This window comes from Bacillus rossius, chromosome 17 (assembly GCF_032445375.1).
Source record: "Bacillus rossius redtenbacheri isolate Brsri chromosome 17, Brsri_v3, whole genome shotgun sequence".
NCBI lineage: Eukaryota > Metazoa > Arthropoda > Insecta > Phasmatodea > Bacillidae > Bacillus > Bacillus rossius.
In genome coordinates, this window is record NC_086344.1 from 39,223,245 (window position 1) to 39,237,320 (window position 14,076).

At 44.2% G+C, this 14,076-nt stretch overlaps 1 protein-coding gene across 1 annotated transcript in view; it reads left to right on the forward strand.

Moving 5' to 3' along the window:
• The window catches only part of LOC134540662 (SCY1-like protein 2), a 251,173-nt gene that overhangs the window by 135,820 nt on the left and 101,277 nt on the right, over positions 1–14,076 (forward strand). The gene's annotated exons all lie outside the window — the stretch shown is intronic.

A 14,076-nucleotide genomic window follows, 5' to 3' on the forward strand; every position in this document is an offset into this window, starting at 1 on the left:
GTTCACGGACTGATGAGTTCTTGGACAAGCTTTAAATGTTAGCTCCCTGTGTAACGGCTAAAAATAACTCTACGTTTGTACGATTTGCATGTTTATTTATTTCGCTACAAGAGAGACTCAAATTGCCTTTACACAATGAAGGTTTTTTCAAAGTACATTATTTATGGAATACCAGGTTTCATAGTCTGGCGGGTTGGTGGTGCAATCGAAATTAATTATTAGGAACTGGAAAAATTAGTGATTTCACTGATCTCTAGGGTAGACTCCACAGTCCTCTACATATTCTGGAATGCCACCTGTCCATTGGTTGACGAATTGTGCGACGTCCCAACCGGTTAGCCTGTCATCCGAGAGTTTCTCATTGGCCCAGAGTACTCCATACAAACTGTTAGCCAATAGCAGAAGCAGCACAGAGGTACTTGAATCATAGCCTTTCGCCAACTGAACCCACAATTTTTTTTTTCCAGACAGTAAGAAATCAGACAGTAGGAGAGCATGTATTTGTACTTACATAGAACTGAGAATTTCAGACTGACATCAAAATGAACATTCCTGGTGGTTAGTGACCTGAAAAACTGGTGGTTTCCGATTACCTCCAGGATGGACTTCACAGTATTCTGTCATGCCCCCCCCCCCCCCACCACATTCGATTACGGGCCCTGGACCCAGGATCGGAGACGACCTCCCCCCCCCTCCTTGTTATACATTATAATTGCATTGTTATTTCTAGAGACTGGAAAAATTCGCGAGTTCGATGAACTCTAGGGTAGACTCCAAAATCCTCTACACACTCAGGCAAATGCCACCTGCTCATTAGCTATTGACTCGTTGACACTTGTCAACTGGGACGCTTGCGATTCGATACTGTTTTGGTTGAAGGTTTTTCCACTGGCTCAAAGTCCTCCAGATAAACTGTGAGTCAGTCACAGAAGCAATATTAAGATAAAGTTGTTTGGATGATAGTATATCATGACTTGAACCCGCGAATTTTTCCAGTCTCTAGTTATTTCTTACCTACACTCCTTTCAGAATGTTATTTAACCTGAAAATACAGGGTATAGTTATGGTTACTATCATATAAGTCCAAACTAAGCTTTATTTATAATATTATGTACTTTACAATAACCACAGCGAGTGTGTATATTTATTTCACACACTGAGATAGGCCCGGGGCATGGATCCAGGGGTCAAACCAGCTCAAACCCTTCTGGGGGGCATGGTCCTCTGTTCAGGCAATAACGCCAGTCGTCTTCAGCTGGTTTGCCTGTGACTGGACACTTCTTTGGCTGAAGGTCTCTCATCGGCCCACAGTCGTCCACATTGACAGTGAGCAAAGAGAAAAGGCAGCTTAAGGGTATAAGTTCTTGAATTGTATACTATCGCGAAAATAATCAGTAGGGTCATGCACATTTCGCGAGAAAAAAAAGTTCCGGGTTCAGATGAAAGTTAAAAATCCTATAGCATCGTCTGTGTTCAGTGATAGTTTCTTTCAGGCACACTTGGAGTGTTACAACACCACCAATCAAAATAATTCAGTGGCGAAAGGAAGATTTGTCCTGAGTGGCCCGGGCAAATTAAGACAATTGCTTCTATCGCAGGTGGCCGCCAATCGCAAGGGAGAAACCGCTGGTTTGCGTGTACCTCGTTGCAGTCTTAAGAGGCGTTCAGAAAAAATTTTTTCGCGAAAAAATGTCTGCCCCTAATTATCCGCGACTGTAATGCGTAGAGACAGGGGAAAAAACGCGGTTTCATTTCGCGATATGCTAGAATCCAACTTTGTTTAACTTTTTTGCTGCTTCAGTGATTGGAGCACAGGTTGTCTGAAGGAATCAAGAGCCAATGTATAATCCTCAACTAAAGGAGTATCGAATCAAAAGCATCCTAGTTAATAGTAGAGACCGGAAAAATTCGCGAGTTCAATTCGTGATAGGTTAAAATACAAATAGTTATACCTCAATGCAGCCTCTGTTATTGGCTCACAACTCACCTAGATGACTCTGGGCCAATGAGAAACACCCAACCAAAGCTGTATCGAATCACAGGCTGCTACGTTGGTACGCCTCACAAGACAGCATCCAATGAGTGGGTGGTATTTGACCGAGTGTACGTAGAACTATGGAGTTCATCCTACAGGTCACTGAATTTTTCCGGTTCCTAGTTAATAATTGTCACGAGTCAGTGGCCAATGAGAAGTTGTAATTTGTCCGCTTGCATAGAGGATCTTATTGTCTATCCTGTGGGTCATTGAATTCGCGAATTTTCCCGGTGCCTAGTAATGCGTAGAGCCATGCATTTTTTGCGAAAAAAAAACCTGAACGTCTATTAGACTGCAACAAGGTATACACGCACCAGCGGTTTCTTCCTTGTGATTGGCGGCCGTTCTGCGAGAGAAGTCGTCGCCTTGTCTGACCTGAGCCACTCAGGACGCGTTTGCTTCCGCGCTGGATCACTGTGATTGGTGTTGTGACAATCGACATGTACCTGAGAGAAACTCACCCAATCACGGAACACAGACGGTGCTACATTGTTTTGACTTTCAACTGGTCTCGGAATCTTTTCGCGAAATATGCCTGGCCCCTAGTAATGCGTGCTCCTTCGCTCAGGTCGTGTTTCGCGGCTAGGGAAGCGCGCATTGTCTCGCCGCTGCGGGGATGAAGTGTATGAAGTGTATGAAGTGTATGAAGTATTACGAAACACCGCCTCGGTCACGAGGCAGGTCGGAACAATGGGCCGGGACTTGCCGGGGGCGAACCCCCTCCTGCTCCCTCACCCGCCACCGGGCAGGGCTGAACAAGTCGCGGCGCGGTGCTAATTACCAGCCCATCATTAGGGACCGGGAAAATCCGCGAATTCAATGACCCGCGGGGTAGACTCCAAGATCCTCTATGCACTCGGACAAACTACATCTGCTCATTGGCTACTGACTCGTGATACCTGTTAACTAGGATGCTTTTGATTCGATACTCCTTTAGTTGGGGATTATTCATTGGCTGTGATTCCTTCAGACAACCTGTGGTCCAATCACTGAAGCAGCAAAAAAGTTAAACACATTTGGATTCTAGCATATAGCGAAATGAAACCGCGAATTTTTCCGGTCTCTACCCATCCTTCACTCAACCCTGCTCTGCTCAGCGGCATGGCATCATTAGAAAATATCCCCAAACCAAAATTAAAGTTTTTTTTAATAATGATAAAAACAAGTAGCTTGGCTTCTGGGTTGTAGCCGTGTCCTTGGCGAATAATTCACCGATGTTTTGGTCGACATTTGCAGTCGCAATCATCAGGGAGCAGTTACCTACCGATGATGGTGACTACAAATGTCGACCGAAACTTTGGTTGAATTATTCGCCAAGGTCACGGCTACAACCCGAAAGCCAAGCTACTTCTTTACCTAAAACATTTTTCTTACATAACAAATTTAGTTAGTTTTTTTTCCCCCTGTGCAGGGTTGGAAGCATTTAGCGGAGAGACGCAGAACAATTATCCTAAGCGCAATATCGCGAGATTGTTTCCGCCACAGTGCGTCGTCAGCGACGCGGCTGACGCAGCGCAGGTATTTGCGTCAAGTGCGTCATGTCCCCAGCGCCGCGTCTCGACGCCTGGCGCGGACAAAGCGAGTCGCAGGGGCGCCGCTTCCTCCCCAGCAACTTTTAAAAGAAAAGGAAAATACGGCGGACCGAGGTTTTTTTTTTTTTTGTCGTCGTCTGAAAGCTCGTGAAAGTTCGCACAACGGTCCCCCATTACGCGACGATGAATCCAAAGTAAAACTTATTGCGCCGGCCATTTTTATGCTCCCGTTGAATAAGGGTTTAACCTGTGTGCGTGCGGAAATAATGACGTTCAACTTTGAGGAAATACACGTTTACGATATAATTGGCGTGGGGAAGCTATTATGGAAATAAACATATTTTAATGGTTACTTCTTTTTTAATATCTCGACTGCTTCCTATTTTTTTTTCCATGATATGGGATGTTATTAGTTTACGGCTACCGTCGTCAAAAATTCCTTTGCTGTTGATATTTTCCCTTCATGTCAGCTCGCTCGGTTGAACCTGGAGGCAGAGGTGCGTATTTAACTCCTGTCGAAGGGATCAGAAGAAATCTCAGATTCTGCGACGTGTGGTTCAGAAAGAATATTCTTTGATGTCGACAGCGCGAGTACTTGGGGACAGGATCCTGTGTCGCAGACGGAACATACACAACATGAAGGTAATGCTGGCCGGTGAATATAAGTCTGCTGTTGCTCTATCGGGCGCGAATGGAGTTTTCCAGAAGATCTTCAGCCCGTGGTAACAATTAAGCCATCAGTCATGAGGACACCGTGTGTGTCAGAGATCACAATCGACAGACAATGAACATTTAACTGAACTTCTCCATGTCTTACCTTCCTCCCACCCCAAAATGTGTGTGTGTATATATATATTCCAAGCTGGGCCTTTCACTTTATGCTTATAAAGATAGCTGTACTCTGTGAGTGCAATTTAACGGGCTCTTCATTATTCAGAGTTTTTTGAACCCACCTGACATAACTGAAACACCGTCATAAGGACAACATGCTTCGCAGTAAAGCAGGGGGGGGGGTGAAGAAACAAACCCGTTTTTGTTCCGTCTGCGGCGCAGCGAATAAACCAAGTCGTCATCATCATCATCAACTGATTCCAGCCCGTGGCCGGGTCAGCAAAGTAAATTCCTTCATCTTCCTCTGTCCCTCCATCATGCCTCCTCACGCATTTCCACTCACCTGCGCTATTTTAACTATCTGCTCTTCCCACTTCCTCTTTGGTCTTCCTTGGATTCTTCTTCCTGTGGACTTCAACTCCATAATCTTCCTGGGCAGCCTCACTTTCCCATTCTCTGGCATGGCCACACCATCTCATTCTCGCTTCTCCCACGATCTCATCCATGTACTGTACTCCTGCTATTGCTTGCACCATCTCATTTCTGATCCCATCTCACCTCCTAACTGCCAGCATCCTCCTCATAAACTACATACCTATTGATTTGATCTTCCCAGCATCATTTTTCTCTACATTCCATGTCACTGCCCAATAGGTAACAATCGGCGAGTACGGGTAGGGATATGAATTCACGTATACATGGATATTCAACTGTTTGATGGATTTCATTACGATATCTGGTTCCTTGTGGGCTCTGATGGCCGAGACAAGTTTGATTCGAACCTAACCCAGCCAATCAGGAAACATGTACCACAACAGAGCACCGCCTTGGTTCGTCATGAAACCAAAACCCCGCCATTTCAAAAATGCATTTCTTCCAGCCACAAGAGTAGAGCGGGGGAAACGGCGGATCGCAGACCATCTCGTGATAAATCACCGTCTATGGAGACCGGGAAATATTTTTTTCCGTATTCTTCCCGTGGCATGCTTCTGTCGTTGGTTCACTGTTGATCCAGAGGACTGTGGGCCAGTTAGAGAGACCCTCAGTCGAAGAAGTGTGGAATCACGAGCCACCATCATCATCATCATCATCAACTGATTCCAGCCCTTTGGCCGGGTGTCAGAAAAGTAAGTTCCTCCATCTTCCTCTGTCCCACCATCATTCCTCCTCAGGCATTTCCACTCTCCTGCGCTATTTTAACTATCTGCTCTTCCCACTTCCTCTTTGGTCTTCCTTGGAGTCTTCTTCCTGTGGACTTCAACTCTAATGTTTTCCTGGGCAGCCTCACTTTTTCAGAGACGCCGATAAAAGGCTTGTGCGAGAGTGCAGAGGACCTTGGAGTCCGACCTGGAGGTCACTCAGCAGGAGCGTGGTGGAAGGGAGTTGGGGCAGTAAGCAAGTACTGCTGACGGCAGAGTGATGTCTCTTGGATGACCCTAGCCCGCCCGGTCCTCCCTCGCTACTCTGTGCCCGATGAAGTAGGAGCGACGCTTCATCTCTGCGGGACTTGGAGCGCCCATACGCCCTCCTCCCTTCGCCCTGGGACCCAGCGCCGCGTCCTCTCATTGGTGCCGGGGTCGCGCGGGGCAATATGGGGGTCCTCCGGCCCGCATTCCGGCCTTCCCGGCCTCCGCTCGCTACACGCCGCCCGTGCGCCGCTAATTGCATACTTGTGCCGGCCTGCCTGGTCCCTCCCGCTGCGGGGGCGCCGCTGCTTGACCACTGCACCGCCTCCGGGGCGACTGGAACAACTCGCGGTCCTCTCACAGAGAAAAAAGGTTTGTTTGCCTCAACAAAATATTGGTTTATACATGGCGAAATAAATATATTTTGTTAATTCAAACAAATATTTTGTGGCAGGGAAAGATTCTGTTGACCCAACAAAATGATTTTGCCAACTCAAATGTGTATTTGGTTAGGTGTAACAAATTAATTTTTGTTACTTACCTAGTTTGGTTAAACTAACAAAATATTTTGTTCCACCCAGTAAATATTTGTTTCGCCATATGTAAATAAATATTTGTTTGATTCAAACAAACCTTTTTTCTCTGTGTGTGCACTCGGGATAACCTCACCTGCTCGTCGGAAGTTCAGGAAACTTGACACCAAAATGGCCGCCGTAACATCGTCACAATCACAATATGGCGGTCGGTTAGGCGTGTCTCCGGAACCCCTGTCGCATACTCCTAACGAGAAGTGGTTGCCCAATATGGTGTAACCCGCCCAAAGTGTGTGACCTTGTCGTTGTCGACCAATGAGAACTCTCAAAAACGACTTTGATTATGCATACGTAGTCAAGAGGAGTCCAGCTTTGGAGAGTCGTGATTCGATACCTACTTGACTGAGGGTCTCTGATTGGCCGACAGTGAAACGATAGCATAGGTTCAAGCATAGCTAAATTAGCACGTCGCTAAATGAATCCGTGATTTCATTTTCGGTCCCCAACAATCCCGAAAGAAAAAAATATATATATAGCCTGAAGCTGAAGTGTTTCGGGAGATTCGGCGCGGGAGGAATCCCTTTCTGAAGAAGTCAGCTGAAGGCCGGAGCCTGAGGGAAAAGAGAGGATGATTTGTGTTGGTGTCGGCCGTCGCTTCCTGGGCGGAAGTTAAAGAAAAGAAGGAAAAAAACAAACAAACAGGAAAGTTACGCGAGGGAAGATGCCTGAAACTTTCTGCCGTCACGTATTCCCCCCCCCCCCCGCAACCCCTACCCACGCCACACATCCTACCCCCCACACTCTCCTCCCCTGACCGCCACGGAGCTGAGTGGAGCAGTCGCAGTTAGGCCCTGCCTCGCTGTCCGATGTCTGTCCCCGATGCGTTTGACAACAGAGTCGGAGGGGTAGTGTTGGCCTCCAATCTTCTCCGTCAAACGTATTTGGACAGATAACCTCAAATATGTTTTTAATCACGTCACACTATCCAAGTATAAATATTTCTTGTCAAATCTATCTGAAAACTTTTAATTTTAATCTAAATTTTGAAAAATTAAAAAAAAAATGCATCATATCAGTGCTGGATGAAATTTTTGAACATGTTATGCTATTTGTGCATTTCTAATATTTTTTTAACGTCAAAATTTAATTCGTTACATAATGAAATAACTTCTGTAAAATAAAAATTTAATTAAATTTTTTTTCAAATATAAAATTCATTCGCGAATGACACTCGTATTAAAATTATTTTATTATTAATCTCCCATTTTATTCTTCGCCATGTTAAAGATGTGTTGTGAAGTAAACGGTGTCATTTCCTTTTTTTCCGCCGGGCACGAGTTTGATTGTCAGATCGCATCCAAAACATCCGAGATATTTTTTTGAACTCGTCTTACGTGCAATACATTTGATGGGAACTCGAGTCGTCCAACTCGTGTCAAGAAAAAATGTCCTCGCTAGTGACGTCATAACTCTCCTCGACGTGTTGGAAGGTGTCGGCAGTGTGGCAGGGCCTTAAGGGGCCCGCCTCGTCAGGGGTGTATGTGTGTTAGCGAGGCGGAATGATAAGCGCGACGCTCGCTGGTGCTTCTAGCGCGGTGTCTCCTCTGGACTGGCGCGCAGTCTTCTCGTCGTCACAGGATAACTGTGAAATTTGAGCGGTGACAGTAACGTTATTTTGCGGAGAAATGAAGATAAAGGTGTAGTGAAAGTCCCTTAAATGCTTTCAAGAATCTGTACTGGTTGTTTTACGCCTACAAATTACTCTGAAAACATGCGTTTTAGCCATTTTAACTCATCTAAAAATACAGTTTAAAAACTTCATCCAAATTCAAAAGTACTTTTAGGCCCTCAGCGAACTCTTAAATGCTTTTCGTAAACAGGCCCCACTCGGATATCTCAAGTAGTTTTGAAATCGCGTTGTTTTTCCTGAAGCTCTGCAGACGGTATGTGTGCCCGGGTAGGCGGGGGCCTTAAGAGCTGGACTCGGACTTATCTCACCTCCCCCTTCCCCCTCTCTTCTCCAGGAGAGACGCGTGACGTCAGCTGCGGCCATTCACCAGCCCGAGGGCAGTAGCCACTCTCCGCTCGGCAGAACAGTTCCACTTTCACGTCAATGCTGCTTCTGGAAAAGTGGTTGTCTGTAAAATCGGTTTACGGACGATATTTTAACGTGACAACGTCATAACAAAACATTGATGAAATGATTGCATACTTTTATGAATAAAATTGAATCATTTTTATTGAATTATCACTTTTTTGTATGGATACAAAGAAGGAGTGAAATGAAATCTACAATTTAATTGATAAATTTACTTTTATTTGCACTGATTAATTCAAATATGTTTATTACTTTAACGAAGAGATTATTTTAACTATAACTTTTATACATGTTTGCTATTTAACTTCTTCCAATCTGTGTTATTCTGTTGAGGATAGGACGATGATGGGAAAAGTAGGAAACGAATGGGAGTGTTTCAAGTTTAATGTGCCTCGAAAAAGTCAAATCGATGGTTGTTCCAATCGAGAGGGAAGAGAGATAGATGCGGCGCAAGCGTACAATGAGCGTAACGGGACACAACGTAAAGGGACAATGTGCGTTAAGGGACACTTTTTCGTGCGTGCAGCCGGCGTTCATCGATTTATTAGACGTTGTCACGTCAAAACCAATTATCAGGGACTGGGAAAATGGTCTCCAGCATAAACTCCTATGCCATCTACACTCTCAGGCAAATGTCACCTGTCCATTCTCTTTGTTGCCAGTTAGTTCGGTTTACTGGATCCCACGTGGCATTCTCAAGGCGGGACTCAGGCTTCCCTGAATCGAGTATAGATATGCTTGAGTCCGTGACCCTATCGGTGGCGTGCGTGAGGGGAGTTTTGTCGACCTCGACCGAGAAGTTGGAGGTCAAAGGTCGTGACAAAAACCTGCGCCGCTCTGCCTCTTGCCTGGAAGCTGTCTTCTCGGATTCGTCTGGCCTCAGGGTAGAAACCAAAGTCATAGGTGAGCTCAAACCCTGTGTTTGCTTTCAGTATTTGCTTATTACCGAAGGCCATTTATAACTGCTGATTCATCCCGCTGAAAACCAAGGCATGTATCTCTCTTTTGTGACACAGGACCGTAAATAAATTGTAGTTAAAGTTGAGCGAATAAATTTAAATGGGAACTTATTATTTCACGCAAACAATTTTAAAAACAAAATATTCCATCAAATATCGGATAAAGTTCGATGGTACTCAGTTGGCATTGTTTAAGCGAACAACCCTGAGTAGAGAACGCTGAGAGAGAGAGAGATGGAGTTTGTGTTCCTAAAAAAAAAGTTTTCAAAATTTCAGAGAAACAACGAATGTAATTATTTCGAGGTTCTGGCGCGCGTCATCGCGATGTTTGTATTTCTTCGAACCGGAAAAAAAAAGGGGGAGACAATAGGGAGCTGAACAAAAGAATTTTCATTGCTGGGAAGAGAAGCAGCAATTAGCATCAAGCATCTGCCATCTTCCTTCTTCTCGGGTGTTCCAAACGAAATATGGTATTTTAAAGAACGTGATTTTATTTCTGTGAGGCTTCATCTTGCTGTCGTGCGCATCCAGACAAGGAACAAATGAAGACGGTTGAAGATGAGAGCACGTGTTTAAACTAATCCCTTCAGATAGGAAAGAGGAACACGACATCCTCTTTTTTATTTTACTTCCCAATGTTCGCAGACAGGAAGAACGAGGAATTATTTGAATTTCAGATTTGATCTCAATCCTTCTGAGATATGAATAATTTTACAGGCAAATCTAATTTATTCGGATGGTTTAAGTCAAAGTTTTAATTTTTTTTCAAGGATTTAGAGATAGGCATACATCGTAAAGGACAAGGGTTTAATTTTTACGTGCCAGCACATTGATATATTTAATTAGGAGGAACCTGCAAAAATCAATCAAGTAATAAATGCGGCCATGTTAGAATACACAAAATAAGGATAATCCAGTAAATAGCGGGTGTTCATTGGCTGATGCCACAGTTCAGTTTCTGCCCTGGTAGCACCTGGCTCGGTAATGTGAATGTTAGTAGTTTCCCACCAGCCCCAGGTCCTTCATGGCGTGGCAAGTACCGTTGCTGCAATGACAAGTTCGCAGATACAGTAGTGTCCATAAAATTATGTCACAGTTTCAATGGTATATTATAACAGTTTATTTACACTTTTTTCAACAAAACATACATCAAATTGAAGGTAAAGTAAACAGTATTTATTTAATGATCCAAAAACTGTACACCAAATGTTTTTCATGCTTTCAGTACATGCTAGGACTCACATAAAAAAAACTCCATTCGGTGCTAAAAAAAAATTAATAACGAATTCATTGGTAGAAAAAAATCTTTAATAACTAATTTATATTATGAGTTTGTTTAAATGAATTTGCAAATCACGAAATATTAGAAGAAAATTAATTTATGACAGATAAGTACTTCCCTTCATGGGGGAGAAGCAGGGACTGAATGAAGACACATTGATATCGACATTTTTTATGATGTAATATGTTTACATTTCTTTTTGAAAATGATATTTTCGTTAAGGCAAGGATCTAACATTAATTTACTTTCAAATACCATAACGTATTTATTAACATTATTATTGCACATTTTTTCATTGCCGGAAATGAATTTGTTTCTTAAAGCTAGTGAATTCACAAAATAAACAATTGACAGCTGTCAGTCACTATCAACTCTGGGGCATTTCGCTAAATTATATATATGTGTATATATATATGAATGTTGGTATATATGACGTTGATGTACTCGGAAACCGTTTGACTGATCATCATGAAAGTTGGCACATCGAAGTGTTTTTTTTTATAAAGAATTTTTTTAAGCAAACAATTTTTTTTGTAACTCTCCACTAGATGGCGCTGCAGCGGATCAACTTCTATACCGTTCAACCGATCGCCATAGGGAAATTAATTTTCATAACATACAAACAGTGAGTGTTTGTGATTTCGCTATGTCCGCCACACAGTCATTTAGTAAGGTCTGGAAACTTCATATACTTTTCCTCGGCGAGACCCGTCCGCTCATTGGAGCTCGCGGCGGCTAGCGAACTAAAGGCGCTAACAACAGTTTAGTCTATAAATATGTAAATATATGGTCCGGGACACGCCGGATACTGCAGCCAGTATATTATAAAAAAAATTGGTTGTATGTAAAGTCGGTTTACGGACGATAGTTTAACGTGACAACGTTATAACAAAACAATGATGAAATGATTGCATACTTTAATGAATAAAATTGAATCATTTTTATTGAATTATCACTATTTTGTGTGGATACAAAGGAGGAGTGAAATGAAATATACAATTTAATTGATAAATGTATGTACTTTCATTTGCACTCATTAATTCAAATATTTTTATTACTTTAACGAAGAGATTATTTTAACTACAACTTTCATACAAGTTTGCTATTTAACTTCTTCCAATCTGTGTTATTCTGTTAAGGATAGGACGATGATAGGAAAAGTAGGAAAATAATGGGAGTGTTTCAAGTTTAATGTGCCTCGAAAAAGTCAAAAAGATGGTTGTTCCAATCGAGTGGAAGAGAGATAGATGCGGCGCAAGCGTACAATGAGCGTAACGGGACACAGCGTAACGGGATAATGTGCGTTACGGGACACTTTTTCGTGCGTGCAGCCGGCGTTCGTCGATTTATTAGACGTCACGTCAAAAAGTGCCAGGAAACCACTTGTTCTTGTTTATAACTGGGTGGCGTGTGAAGAGCATTGAAGGGTGGCGGTGTGTTTCAACTGTGCTGTTCTTGCCAGCGAGGCAGCGACCACTGTCGAGTTGGCCAGGCCCGGCTGGTGCCTTTGTGCGCGGCGCAGATGCCAGGAGATCGCCGCTGTTTGTGTCGCCTCCTCCCACTTCGGGGGGATCAGCCGCCCTCCCCCCCTTTCGCGGGGAACACTTTCCCCGTCACGTGACGCTTTGTGCGCCGGAGTCGGGCACGGCGACGAGTGGAAATGCCGATCCCTATTGGCGCGTTCCGGACACCACACTCCTTCCTCCCCCCTCCCCATCGCCCCATCGACTTGACTGATCACCGAGCACTGGAGATTTTCCGGGCATCCCTCCTGGTGTCAGCTGGTCTCCCCGCTGGGCCAATCAGAGGACAGCACGGTGCTGTGTGGCTCGTCGCTAGGAGACACTTTTTCGTGCGTGCTGCCGGCGTTCATCGATTTATTAGACGTTGTCACGTCAAAACCAATTATCAGGGACTGGGAAAATGGTCTCTAGTATAAACTCCTATGCCATCTACATTCTCAGGCAAGTGTCACCTGTCCATTCTCTTTGTTTCCGGTTAGTTCGCTTCACTGAATCTCGCGTAGCATTCTCAAGGCGGGACTCAGGTTGTCTGAATTTTTGCACCTTGGATGGGCAGCCCATCAGGATTTTTCTGAAAGTGGTGTTTTTGAAAGGTTGTCTGAATTTCATGTAGAAACGGAGCAACAAATAGACGTGATTTCTCGCGTAGTGATAGTTTATGGGCCGGAGATTGAAACAGACCCCTCATGATCCCGGGAAAAAAATGCACAGTTCCTGCGGGGATAGTTCTGGAGCTGAACAGATTGTTGCTTTTGCATTGTTGAAGCTTTATTTGTGTCCCCCGCTCGCTAGACTGCAACAAGAGACTGTTCCCTTCGAGACTGGCGGCCGTCCGCGAGATAACCTCGCTCCACCGGCGAGAGGCAAGTCATCTCGCCTCCCACGACGCGACCACGCTGACCATTCATCCGGAAGTACTTTCGCTTCAGTTTGATTGTGAGTTTGCAGTTACGTGTCCGACAATCTCTTTTATTTTTTTTAAGTGAAACTTCTTTTTGGCGCGACGGTAGTAACATGTCAAGACGTTCCTGACGCGAGAAAGAAAGGAGAATAGGTTGCGGACGGTGCAGAGAACTGAACGCCGCCATGCTGCAGGGATAGGCGGGTCGCGCCTGCGCCTGACGTCACACCGACTTGCTGGCATCCAGTAAGGGAGTATTTGGGCAGAGGGCAACACAACAAGGGTTTGAGTGTATTTTGAAGTGACCTAAAAACATGCGCAAGAGAGTTATCTTTGTTAATTTACAGGAATGTACTTTAATTGATAGTAATGACTGGAAAATTAAATAAATAGCCTGGCATGTGATATCGAGCTTTAAGGCAGCTGTCAAAATGTTGTGAGAATTTTCGCCCGAGTTAACTCTTCCTATTTGGCTTTAGTAGAACCACGTGAAATGAACATCGAGCAAACCTTTCGTTTCTCGGAATAATCAGCGAAAGTGACTGCTGGTCTTTGCTAATGCCCATTATTGTTTAAGGCGCTAGTTAAACAACCCCTAGCGTCATCACTCCATGTATGCTCGGTGGCTGGCAGCTTTATCATCCCTTGAAAAACTACCCTGCGTTTCGTAACTCTTTTTTTTCTTATTTCCCTGGTCCACTTTATGTCCATCCTTCTGCCTGCTAACATGTAAACGCTAGTGTGTGATTGTTGGTTTATTCCTCTTTCATGTAGCAACGGAGCAACAAATAGACGTGATTTCTTGCGTAGTGATAGTTTATGGGCCGGAGATTGATATAGACTCATTTTCATCCCGGAAAAAAAATGCACAGTTCCTGCGGGGATAGCTCTGGAGCTGAACGGATTTTGCTATTGCATTGTTGAAGCTTTATTTGTGTCCTCAGCAACGGGATTTGTTGATGCCTTTGGGGTCTCA